The sequence below is a fragment of the Phascolarctos cinereus genome, unplaced genomic scaffold (assembly GCF_003287225.1).
Source record: "Phascolarctos cinereus isolate Bilbo 61053 unplaced genomic scaffold, phaCin_HiC Scaffold_5;HRSCAF=322, whole genome shotgun sequence".
Classification (NCBI taxonomy): domain Eukaryota; kingdom Metazoa; phylum Chordata; class Mammalia; order Diprotodontia; family Phascolarctidae; genus Phascolarctos; species Phascolarctos cinereus.
Window position 1 is genome coordinate 328,479,126 of NW_027555958.1, and position 6,044 is coordinate 328,485,169.

Sequence of the window (6,044 nt, forward strand, 5' to 3'; positions counted from 1 at the left end):
GACGGTACCCTCAACAGTAAAAGGGAAGTTAGGGAAAGGGGATTGTTGAGGGGGGAACTAATGTGTTCAGTTTTGACCTCCAGTTGAAGATGTCCATTAAGTAGTTGGAGATTCAAGAATAGAGGTCAAGAAGGAGGTTAGTGCTAGATGAATAGATCTGAGAATCATTTGCATAGAGATGATAAATAAACCCACAAGAGCTGATGAGACCACCAAGTGAAATAGTATAGAGGAAGAAGAAAAGAAGGTCCAGCATAGAGTCTTGGGGGACACCTATGGTTAATAGGCACAACCTGGAAGAAGATCCAGCAAAGAAGACTAAGAAGGAGTGGTCGGACAGGAAGGAGGAGGACCAGGAGAAAACTGTCATGAAAACCTGGGGAGAAGACACTGATCAATAGTGTCAAAGGCTGCAGAGAGGTCAAAAAGGATGAGACTGAGAAAAGGCCATTGGATTTGGCAATTAAGAGATCACTGGTGGCTTTGGAGACAGGAGTTTCCACTGAATAATGAGATAGGAAACTGAATCCAGAGTTAAGAGAGTAGGAGGAAAGGAAATGAAGGCATCAGTTACAGATGGCCTTCTCAAGGAGTTTCAAAAGGAAGGAAAAATATAGGATGATAGCTAGTGGTGATAGATGGGTCAAGTGAGGGTTTTTTAAGGATGAGGGAGACCTGTTTGTTTGTAGGCAATAAGAAAGCAGCCAGGAGACATAGAGAGTATTAAAGGTGAGAAAGTATACATGATAGTGGAGGAAATCTGCTGGAGAAGGCAGGATAGAATAAGATCACTTGTGTATGTAGAAGAGTTGGCCTTGGCAAGAAAAAGCCCTCCCATTTTCCCTTCTCTCAGCAGGGAGGCTTCTCAAGGCCTCTACCGCTACACTCTAACCAGGCCATCTTTCCCCTACTCATCTCTATGGAAACTTGCCTGCGTGTGTGTGTGTGTGTGTGTGTGTGTGTGTGTGTTGTGTGTGTGTGTGTGTGTGTGTGTGTGTGGTTCTGCAATACAGCGCCTTAGCCATTTTAATTTAATTGAAAAGATTCCGATCAACTCCTTAGCTAATAGTTAATTGCTAATAGAGTTTAATAGCTTATTTGTTCCAGGAGTATTTGGATTTTAACATAGAATGAAGGAACCGACCTGAAGGAAGGAGTCTCCAAACCAGGATTTTTAGGCATTCCAATAGCGAAGAAATATTCTGAAGTGAATGTCCCCCTTGGGGTTTGGGGCCAATACGGGAAGTTATGCAAAGGAAGCATTCATGCCATTTCCACAACTCTACCCCTCCCTTTTCCTCCCTATGGCATAGTAGGGCAGCTCTGCACAGAGTAGGGACTTTCCCTCTCCCTGAATCAACTCTTAATGCTCTCATGTGGATGTCTTTGATATTTTCCTTCTGTGTTTATTGATAGCTAGCACCTGCTCAAGAAGAGTTGTTTTCATTATTTGGTGTCCTGATATACCTTGTCCCAGGTCTGTTGATGACAGCCATTCCAGCTTCATTACATATTTTCTTGATATAATTGGATTTCCACTGTCATTGATGATAACAAGAACAATTCTGGGAAAGCTACTCCCTTTCAAGCCTATTTGCTGTCATTTCAGTTTCTACTATTAGTTTCTATCTTGTATCTCTTTCTTTCTTTCTACACCCACTTCACTTAAAGAAGAGAGATCCTTTGAAGTCTAAAGGCAGCTCCACTTAGGCTGAACACTGAACTGCCCTTTTTACACCGTTGGGGCTTACAGTAAATGTGTTAATAAAGAATCATCATAGTCTTTTTTTTTGTATTTCATTTTATTTTATTTTTAAATTTTATTAATTTATTTTGATTTATCAACAATCACTTCTATATGCTTTTGAGTTGAAAATTTTTCTCCCCCTTCCTCCCCCCCACCCTCCCCATGACGGTGTACAATCTGATATAGGCTTTACGTTTACATATCCATTAAACATATTTTCACATTAGTGAAGTTGTAAGTAAAAATTAAAACCAATAGGAGGAACCATCAGAAAGATGAAACAAAACTCAACAGAAGGTAAAAATAAGTGATAGCGATTCGACTTCCATAGTTCTTTCTTTGCATGTGGACATCATTTTCCATCCCAAGGCCTCTAGAGATGTCTTAGATCCTTGTAATGCTGAGAAGGGTTCAGTTTAACAATCTTAGTCATTGCATAACGTGGCTGTTATTGTGTACAAAGTCCTCTTGGTTCTGCTAAGAATCATCATAGTCTTGCCCTACTCTATCCTGGGTTAGATACACTTCAAGTAAATATACCTTGACTGTATTTACAATTAGAAAATAATGGAACCAAATTTTAAACCTACAGCTCCTGATTCCTAAGTAGGCCTGAGTTGAAATGTGACATCAGACACATACTAGCTGTGTGACCCTGGGAAAGTCACTTAACTTTTGTTTGCTTCAGTTTCCTTAACTAGAAAATGGGGATCATAATGGTACCTACCTCCCAGGGTAATCACAAGGATCGAAGGAGATAGTTATAAAATGCTTAGCACAGTGCTACGCACATAGTAGGCACTTAATAAATGTTCTTCTCTTCTTCCCTTTCTTCTCTCCCTTCTTTCCTTCTTCCTTTCTTTTTTTCCTTCCCCTTCTTCCTTCCTTCTTACTGTTGTAAGAGATTAAGGAAAACTTCCAGGATGTTGGAGGGACTCCCATATGGAATTTTTTATAAGTCATGGATGAGAGTCAGACAGAGAATGGGTAGCCATGGAGGGTTGGAGGGATTTCCCAAGTCAAAGATATTCCTCATACCAATTCTGTATGGTCATGTAACCAGTGAGATACTCCAGAGAAGAATAGGAATTGTATGAAGACCAAGAACATGGGCCAATAAAAGGGAGATGGATAGGTAGACAGCCAAAGTATACCACTGGTACCATATATTTTTTTTCATTACTCTTCTTTCTTCTTGTTTATTATAAATTCTGATCTTAGCTCTGACAAGTTGATAATCTGACTGCACAGACATGTGACTCTACTGTCCAAAATAAGTTTTATCCTGTACATTAAAATGTAGCCACTTCAATTCTTTATGATATTATTTGATGTCACTGTGTCCAGTACTTACTCATTCTTTTTAAAATAATTGAACAGATTTTTTAAAAAGAAACTGTTCAATATGTAGAAGTGTGAAACATCTAAATATTTGGTCTCTCTCATTTCTTTCTTCTGGATCATATGTTCTAAAATATTTTGCCCCATCCTCACCCTTTTCCATCTTTATATTGAAATAAGCCAGCATCAGGATGTATGTTGATTTGACTTGGAGATTCTTAATAAATTGTTCATAAATTTTTTCTGCCACTTCTTCATAAGCAACTGATATGTTGGTGTGAAATCTGTAATGATTTTCATGTTGAGCTTTTTGCAAATATTTCTCATTAGTACTACAATGCATGATGGCCAAATGTCCTGTGAAAGAATGTTTTTTCTAGCTTTATGGCATAAGATAAAATGCATACTGCCAATTCCTCTCTTTATCTCTCCAAAGATGTGAACCATCCCTTCCATTTAGCAGCAAATTCTTTCTTTATTTTGGCTTAGTTTATAAGAAAATGTCAAGACTGATATGATTCAGCTCCTCCAGCAATATGTCCACTCATTGTTCATTGGACAAAAATCTCACCTTTAGAGTAACAACAGTCAAATTAAAATTTGTTGATGATCTAAAGACTCTGTGATTCTTAGCACCCTCTGCCCCCTTTCTCACCACTCTGACAAATTACTGCATAAGCAAAAGAGCTGGAGGAACATTTTTCATTTTTCTGATTCATGAGTAGCCACGGCCAAAGCATATGCATCACTAGCTGGCCAGCCTACTGGTGATGTGCCTTTCTGGGATTAGTTAGGCTGGTCCACAAAAAACAGATGGTCTATTCCTAGAGCCATCCTTGAGGCCTTTCCATCATAGTAGAACTTGCCAGAGCTTATGCTCAGCTGGAATAGCCTTTGAGAACATGACTGCCACAATGAAGAATGAAAGTAGGACTTGTATAGAGGCTTAAAGCCAGGAGTGTGTGCTGGAGCCAGCTCATAGTGACTCTTTGAGCTGGCTGCTAAATGTTCAGTGTGAGCATTTACACCTCAGAAATTGGCAAATGTTACAAATCAGGGCTTGATTTACTATTTTGTTGGTTGTCTAGACTTAACAAGGTGATGGAGAAAATATTAATAATGTAGATTAAGCTTAAAAGTATGTCATGCATGAATTTTTTTCAGAGAGGTAGTTATTAAACATTTTCCAGCACCCCACTACTTAAAGGCCTCTATAAATACTCTTTTTTACCAAGCAAAATTCCTTCAAGGTCAAAGGGCTCATATTCAAGTGGAGTTGCCATATCTTCTAAAGCAGATGGGCAATCTTGGGATTTATGCGTGGTTGGAGGTAGGGGAAGGGGGAAAAGAGCTAGGAGCAGATAACTGAGAGTTATCTCAGTTGGATATTGTTGCTTTTTCGGGAATTGGGGACCAATAGGTTGACATTGTGACTTTTGGGTTGATTTCTTCCAGTCCTTGGACGAGGCTTTAGATCTGTATGTGCTCTGCTACTACTCAGATTCTTCAGGTCCTAATCTATCACGGGGGTGAAGTCATTCCAACTCAGCCTAGCAAGCAGAATGAGAAAAATCACAGAATCTCAGAGTTAGAAAGGATCTCAAAAGCCATTAAGTCCAATCCCATACTTGAATGGAAATCTTTCCCAGTAGAACAATTCATTCCACTTTGGGACAGCTCTAATTGCTTGGAATTTTTTTTTCCTTACATCTATCCAAAATCTGCCTCTCTATAACTTCTACCCAGTGCTTCTAAGTATGCACTTTAGAGTCAAACAAAATCAATCTAATCTTTCTTCTAATCTAAAAACAACCCATGACTATCCTTCAGCTCAAAGACAACTATCATGTCCCTCCTAAGTCTTTTCTCTAGACTAAATATCCTTCTGCTCTTCCCCTACATTGATCTCACCTTTATTTGCCCAAGAATATACAGTGGCCCCTGTTGGCTACAGTACCTGATCAAAGTCTTCAATCTTGTCTTTATGGTCTGTCTGTCTATCATTCTCATTCTGTTATGGTCCAGCTACCCTAATTTTCCATGACTCTCCCAAGATGAGGATATTTAAACTCTAGGGAGAGGTTCATAACCTGGTGTCTGTGTACTTTAAAAAAAACTATTTTGATCATTGTATTTCAAATAATTGGATTCCTTTGTGAGCCTACGTATTTTATTTTATGCATTCAAAGACATTCTTCTGAGTTTCCCTAGGTTTAGAAGCCCTTACATAGGACCTCAATTTCTTCTCTATCATCTATAAATATCTGAACCTCTAATTTAGGATAACAAGCTTTGATCTTAATCTCAGAGCTCAGTCTGTATCCTGGTGTCTAGTCCCCTGCTATCCATTCCCTTTCCCACCTGTCTCCTTGTCTGGGTGCCTTGGTTCTAGCATTCACTTCCTCTTTCTTCTCGCTCTCCCCCCCCTCAACTAAATTAATTTCTATTTTCTAAAGATTATTTCACAAGGAGAAAAGGGGATAATATACAAAGACAGTATGCAAACGGTAAAAAGGGTCAGTAATACATAGAGAATAAATCTACTCTGCATTGACTGACTGACTCTAGTCTAGCTAACCTAGTTATTATAAAGCCATCAGGCTTCCCATAGCCCCACCCTCAGATGCTCCACTCTCATCTGATGAATGGCCTTCTCACCCTATGCTAGCTAATGCTAATTGATTATCTGTGTCATTCCCTATATTTTCTATTTCTGTACCCTTTTAAAGTCTGCCAAACTAGCTGACTATTCCCATTTCTTGAAAAGCGACATTCTTACAATTTTCTAGTCTTTATGGTCACCACTCAAAGATTTTCTTAAGGCTGACCAAATCCACTGGCATGAATCCCCAGTCTTAAAGTTGTGAAGAGCTCAGTTCACAATAGGGAGGCGGTGAGGTACTTTACAAGAGGTTTTCATCACTGCCTCGGTCATGATGCTCAGAGTAGATCAGAG